This window comes from Mus caroli, chromosome 10, assembly GCF_900094665.2.
Source record: "Mus caroli chromosome 10, CAROLI_EIJ_v1.1, whole genome shotgun sequence".
Lineage (NCBI taxonomy): Eukaryota > Metazoa > Chordata > Mammalia > Rodentia > Muridae > Mus > Mus caroli.
Genome location: NC_034579.1, coordinates 117,838,496 through 117,845,748, shown reverse-complemented (window position 1 = coordinate 117,845,748; position 7,253 = coordinate 117,838,496). Strand labels below are relative to the sequence as shown.

The 7,253-nt window shown below is 46.2% G+C and overlaps 1 protein-coding gene across 3 annotated transcripts in view; it reads left to right on the top strand.

Moving 5' to 3' along the window:
* The first annotated feature begins 326 nt into the window (after positions 1–326).
* The window catches only part of Slc16a7 (solute carrier family 16 member 7), a 157,810-nt gene continuing 150,883 nt past the window's right edge, over positions 327–7,253 (top strand). For all 3 annotated transcript variants that reach the window (XM_029482308.1, XM_021174687.2, XM_021174686.2), the window contains exon 1: positions 327–522. The gene's annotated coding sequence lies outside the window, so the exon portion shown is untranslated. The remainder of the gene's footprint in view (positions 523–7,253) is intronic.

Below are 7,253 nucleotides of genomic sequence, written 5' to 3'. Positions count from 1 at the left end.
CAGCCTTTTCTGTCCTAGCTCTTTTCTCTGCATTCAGCAGGCGCCTCTCTGCATCCTTATCTAGAGATTGCATAACAGCCAGGTCTCTCAGGCCACCTCACACCTGCCTCCTCAGGTTGGGCGCCAAAGCGCTAGGCTGGAGCAAGTCTGGGCTGCCCAGCCACAGCAGATCGCTCCGGGTCAGAACTAAAATCCGAAATGGAGTGCCGGGAGCCACAGAACCCGCGCAGACCAGCACCAACCGCTGAGCCCTCAGGAGCATGCTCAGTGCGCCTCCCTTCCTCGCGCCCCCAGCCCGCACCCCGCTCCCGCGTCCACCCCCTCACCGCACCCAGGCGCGCTCCCGGGCACCCCAGCCCGCCTCTGCTCCCGCACCCCTCTCCCGGGCCTCGGTAGGCGAGGACACGTCAGGGGACATAAATAAATAAATAATTCCATTCAGCGGATGACAGCGAGGCCAGGCGGCTGCTGCTGGGCGGGGGGACCGGGAGAGCGGCGGTGCGCACCGGGTGTCAGAGTCAGGTAAAGGCGGTGCTCCCGGGGAGGACGGGAGGAGGAGGAGGAGGCGGCGGGAGGAGGGCGAGTGAGGTTACCCAGGGACCGCAGGCGGGTGCGGAGAAATGGCAGCCGGTGCCAGCCGGCGCTCCAAGTGCCGCGAGCCCTTATATAGACAAAAAATCCGAAGCCGAGCGGGCGCTGGCTGCGGCGGGAGCTTCAGGGTCCCCAAGGTTCGGGGATTCAGAAGTCTCAGGGTCGAGGCCACCAGCTGCTGGCGCTGCTCTCCTATGCTGTGGCGCCTCCTCTGGGCACGGCGGAACATCAGGCGGGCACTGCCAGGCGAATGCCCCTGCCATGCTCGCCCACCCACATCTCCCCGGACCCACAGCGACTGGGGTGGTGTCTTTGAAGTGGGTGTGGGTGGGTGGGGAAGTGCGTGGCAGGAATGGCTGCCCTTTCAGCAGAAGATCCGCACCTGGGGAGAAGGGAAGGTGTTCTGTTCAGGTCCCCAGGAAACCTGGGAGGAGACCGCTGGACGGATGCAGGAGAGGCTTGTGGCCTGGCCACAGGTTAGGCTGTCTTCCAGGGATCTGAGAAGGGCCAGTACCACCTGTGGTCCTCTGGGATTCCTGGGCTACTTCTTCACGCTGGGGACACCAGTCTTGGCCACGTAGCACACAGGTGGCTGTGAGCCTCAGAGGATGCTGCTTCCCTGCTGGCTTCTGCATTCTTTACTTCCACTAGCCAGGAGGGCTGCAGATTGCTTTGGGAGAGCAGTAGTGCTCTAGGTGTCTCTCACTTCCTGGTTGGACTACTCCGGGGCAATTACACACACACACACACACACACACACACACACACACCAATTTCTCTGCAAGTGTTTCTTTAACTCTCTTTTTGGTGGAAAATTAAGACCGGGCCACATTGAACTGTGTAGTGGCAATACAAAAGCTAATCATCCATGTCCTTCTCCCTCCTCAAACCAAAAGGAGATGCAGTGAAGGGATAAAAATAGCAGGAACGATGCTCGCGACTCGAAAAAGAGGAAACCGTGGGCACAAATGCTTTTTTGGGGTGTTCCAGGCTTCATGCCTGAACCCAGTCAGCTAGGAGAGCAAGGCTTTCAAGGCCTTCTCAGGTTCACTTGACCCGTGCCCTGTCACCCAAACCAGGATTTAGAGAAGGCAAGAGGAAAATCAGAGTTGGGTGTGGGCCGCAGAATACAGATGAGAGTTGAACAAATTAAGCTACATGAAGACAGTAAGGCAAGCCTGACTCTCCATGTTCTGCTTTTAAGTCCTTTTACATGGGAGGGGAACGGAATAATTTTACAGATGAAGGGGCGGGGCACGGTAGAGGGCAGCTAGCTCAGTATATGCTGTGACAACTCATAAAGAAAGAAACCCACGAAGCAAGCAGTGGGGGAGCAGTTGAGGATTAGATCACGAGCTCTATCATTGTGCAATGCCCCCTTCCACATCTTATTCGTAACTTTTATTTTGAAGCAAAGTTTTGTTAAAATAGCAAGGCTGGCTTTGGATTCTGTGCAGCCCAGGGGAACTTTGCAGTGGCCCTCCTCTCTGGGAAGAGGGGTGAAAGAGAAGTGCCACTCTTTTCTGAAGCAATCATCAGTTACCAACATTTTTTTTAGATACAAATCAGTACACATTCCTGCAAATGCCCAGTTTGTCTCTAGACACACACATCTCATAACATCAGCCCCATATTTTGGGCCTCCATCTTTCCTACAGGTAGGGAAGGCAGAACGACCAAAACAAAACAAAACAAACAAACAAAAAACCACCACCAACAACGAATAAACAAAAAAAGAAACAAACAAAAAAAAAGTATGTTCCTTATCCAGAATTATATTCTGGGTACCTGAGGTGAAATAAGGGTGTCTCTAAATGATTCTTTTAACTCTATTCTCACTCATCAAACACTCTGGAGATACACATGGGACGAAAGGAAACAAAATACAGAGAGAGTGAGACCCAGAGACCACCATAATGGTTTCTGTATTTTTGTAAGGTGCAGTGTATTATTAATAATTTTGTCTTCATTTTTTTTCCTTGTCTACAAAATAAGATTGGCTGTACCCATTCTGAATTACTACTGTGGAAAATAAACTACGGGAACCCCTTAGAATGGACATTAGTTAAATTTGACACCCCAGCTTCATTCCAGTTACTACTGGAGTTATTGTGATGTGGTCTCAAGAAATTCACATTCTGAGAAGTGTGAGCACAGACACACAGGCACACACACACATACACACACACATACACACATACACACACACACGAGTAGCCGGGGATTCTAGTTATCTGGTTAATCTTTCTCAGCACCTCTTGTTTTTCAGTTTTTGTCACTTCCTTTTTTCTCTACGAATGAGACCTATATCCCAGTTAATCCAAACAGACTTTAGCAGTTGTAAAAAGTACTTATCAGATCTGCCAAAAGGCACCTTTTGGAAGTGGTGTCCCTCAGGGACCCAAACATTGGGTTCTGCATTCTTGTTCACTGTGAGTGACCCTGTGTGAGCTGGTAATAGCAAGACTCCGTCTTCAGGCGTCCCTCCCTGCGACTGTCTTTGCCAATGTATTGATTGCCCCTCCCTTTGAGAAAAGATATCATGTTGCACTCTCTTCTATATTTTTAGACAAGAGTAATTTACTCATTCCTAGAGGTTGAAAAGTACAGTAACCTTAGTGTAGTTAGAATGCTGTCTGTCTTCAGGCATGATATGACTCTTTTCTATAAACATATAAGGACCTTATAGGGTAGAATTGTGGACACATATTTACAGACATGTCTAGGCTCAGGGCTTACTCTATCAGCATAGCTAGTGTCTTAGTCTGCAGCATTGTTGTGTCTAACACAACATCTGATGCTGGAAAACATATTAGAAAACCAAGGAAGCTGATTTGCCTCGTGGTACAGATGGATGGAAAACATAAACATAATGGTACTAGCATGTTGTTAGTGTCCCTTGGTAGCATGATAATGTGCGAATGTAGTAGGGTGAACGGGTACATACAAAAGTGGCCAAACATGTGGTGTGGTTAACTGCTACCTCAGTAACTAACCCGACCTCACCCGACGTCACCAATCTTGTCAGAAGCCTTATGAGTGGCATTCCCCAAATCCCAACTCCCCCCTCAGTAGCGCTTGGCACAATACCATTCTGTGAGAAGTTCAGGACTCTACATGAGTTTTGTTGGGGACAAAGCAGATTGAAGCCAGAGCAAGTATTCAGTGAGAGAGCTGGGATAAACAGCTCTGCACAATGCAGCTTTTGCCTTGCGTGGAGTTAACCCAGGGCAAACACTTCTTTCTGTCTTGTACTTCAGTGCCTGGCACATGCTAGTTCCGAAAGACAAATTATAGAAAGAGTGAAGTCAAGAGCAACAGAAGCAGATGTGACACGAGGGGAGGGGGAAAGAAACCTACCCAGAGCAGCAGCTGACCCTCCTCTGTCTCCAGCTCCGACCCAAGCAGGGAGGGCCACGGGCACTCTGCCCTCCAAGACTGGAATGCCAAAACTCTTTGGAGGGGCTCCTAGCCTCATGTTCCCGCCAGCCGTCTAGTCTGTAAGATGTGTTTGCGTGGATTAGGGAAGCACCTTCTCTTGGATGGTGAATTTGCAAATGAGGTACATACACCTTAAATACCAGTGTGAAACCCACCCAAAGCAGACAGGAAAACAGCTCACGAGAGACTCCGTCATGGACTCTAGGTTTAAGTTGCTCCTAAGAGAGAGTTTAGTGACGAGTCTCGTGACAAGTGAGAGTTGACTTTCTATGGCATTTTTTGAACATGGGAGAAGATGCTGAATGTGAGGTGTCATAAGTCAGACCTGACAACTAGCAAGGATACAACAATCACAGAAAACATTCTCACTGCCTCTCTCCCCTTCTCATCCTGGCCTCTGACTTATTTCAGTGGTTAAGGCCCTTACTGGTTTCCATGTCTCGACATCTGCCTTCATCAGAACTTTTTTGAGATTGATCCAGGAGTTGGGGATCTCTTCAGTCAGATATTCCATTTTATCATAAACTATACTTACTAGAGAAAGCATTCTATGTGTTCTTGGTCTTGGGAATGGAGGTCAAATATCTGGCTCATCTGGGATGGGCAGCGATCAGAGCAAGTGCTCTGAAGACTGGCGTGCCTGTATTATGATTTTAGGTTCTGCTTTTTGCCAATTTGGACTAGTTGTTAAATCTCTTCCACTCTTGTTTCCTTTTTTTTTTTTTTTTTGGTAAAAAGAAGATAAGAAATTTCATATAGATTAGAAAGATTAAGTGCCATAGTGTTTAGAACTAACACATGCATAGAAATAATTTAAGTCATTGTAGCTAGCCAATATTAATATTGGCCTTAGGGCTTTAAAGGTTATTTCCAACTTCACTGGCTTATTTATCTTAACAGATCGGAAAAGCCTGCTAAATGACTTATTGGTGGTGCATAATTAAACATTGAATAGGCTCATTTATTTGGTGCCCTGTTTTGTGGCAGGCTTTCTCAAAACTGTTTTGGATGAGCCAGGTACTCAAGTCCATCACTATAGTTCTTTGGAGGGAGAATCAAACCGGTCAGGAGGGCAGGGCCCGTTTCCATTGCATCACAATTTGAAGGGTCATCCTGGGCTACATAAAAGACTTCTATAATGAAAACGAAACACATCAAAATCAAAACACCCTCCCAACCAAAAATCAGCCAACTAACCAACTAACTAAACAATCAAAGAGAGGGGGGAAAAAAAAGAAACCCAGTTGGATCAATGTGGCAGTAAGGGCATCAGGAAAGGGCTCTATAGTGATATTTAGTGAGCAACAGAGCATTTCAAAGTATCTCAGAGAAAGCTGTATTTTCTCAGTTTGTCACATAAAGGTTGGGCTCCGAAGGCTGGGTTATTGTGTGGGAGACCCACTGCATTACACTCAGAATGTAAGGGAGAAGCCCAACACAGACCATCTGTAGACGATAAATGGTAATAGCCCCACCACAGTGGACATCCAGCAAATACCAGGGCCTGCCCTCTGTGTGTACATATACATATGTACATGTATGCATATGTATTTATATAAATGAACTGAAAAGACAAAAGTGTTAGAAAAGGAGCTGGGGAATGTGTCTTAGAATGCAAAGAGCCCATGGTTCCACCCCCAGCATTATAAAAAAAAAAAATAGATATAGTTAATTACAAATTAAACACTGAGCTTAACAACACTAAAACCAGTCCAGGGAGGGCTCACCAGAGACATCCCCAATGTATTCATAAATATCGGTGTTGATAAATGATGCACATATTCTGTAAATAATTTTCCTGACCTAATAACAAAACTCTCGCAAGCACTTTCATTAATATTCATTGAAATCCCTAAGGAGTTTCTGGAAATCCCACAAAGCTTTTGAGTGACAGCTACACTGTGCTGAGGGAAAGTTTTTTTTTCCTTCAGTTTTCTTTTCTGTTAAAGGTATTAATGGGTATCTCCATGCAGTGTTCATGTAGTGTTCATGGAAGAAATCAGTTATTAATATTTGGCAATATTTGCCATAATAACAGCTTTAGGTTGAAAGTATCTTATCTAAACAGATGCAAGTGAAACGTTTGTTTAGATAATGATTTATATAAAACAATGGTATTCTAAAGAAAGCCTTTTTAAATACTTATTTTCTCAGTATTATTAACTGCAAAACTATATTAATTCTTCATTAGATTATCTTTAAAGCAGCTTACCTGGCACCATGGTATATTGCTTATCCTTATACTACTACCCTGAACTCTCTGACGCAGGTAATTTCTAAATAAAATCTGTTCATTTAACTCCCAGTCTTAAAGGATCATGGATCAGTGGGACGGCAGACATTTGTTTCTATTTGGTGAGGTTGGCAATATAGTGTGGTACATTACGGTGGAAATGTCTAAAGACAAGAGGGTCACATCCCAGAGGGGGATAAGGATTCTGTAATCTTTTGCTGGTATCCTCAATTTCTTAGGGACATGGCCTTACCTTACAGCTTCAAGCAACTGGGCTGGGCTGGGGACGTGGCTCAGTTGGTAGAGTCTTCTCTCGGTAGTGGGCACAAAACCCTGGGTTCTGTTCTCAGCACTGCATTACCTGAATAAAGAAGTACATGTAGGCATAACCTGAAATGTGTTGTATGTATCCCTGCCCTTCCCTCAAACTCTGCGGCTTAGTAGAAGTAGCCACACTGGTGTTGGATAGCTCCCTAAGCTGTACTAAGGACACCTCCAGTATTCAGTAGCCTTTTATTAAAAACAAACAAACAAACAAACAAACAACTTATTTACTTTACATCCTCCTCACTGTCTGCTCCAGGTCAGTCCCTCCCACAATAGTTCTCCCATCCACACTTCCCTTTTCCTATGACCAGGTGCCCCCCACCCCATCCCCTGGTATCTCCCCAGTCCTGGCATTTCAATTCTCTGCAAGGGTAGGATAGGCGCTTCCTCTCCCACTTTGGCCAAGCAAGTCAGCACAACTAGAAGAACTCATCCCACAGACAGGTAACAGCTTTTGGGATTGCCCCCCTCTGTAAAGAGGCTGCTTCCTGCGGCCAGGCAGGGATCCTGGTGGGACAATAAGTGCTCCAAAACACCCACAAAACTTAAGTGTCTTCTTCACTGCCTCCCCTGTTTGTTTGTTTGTTTGTTTGTTTCTTCCTTCCCTTCCTTCCTTCCTTCCTTCCTTCCTTCCTTCCTTCCTTCCTTCCTTCCTTCCTTC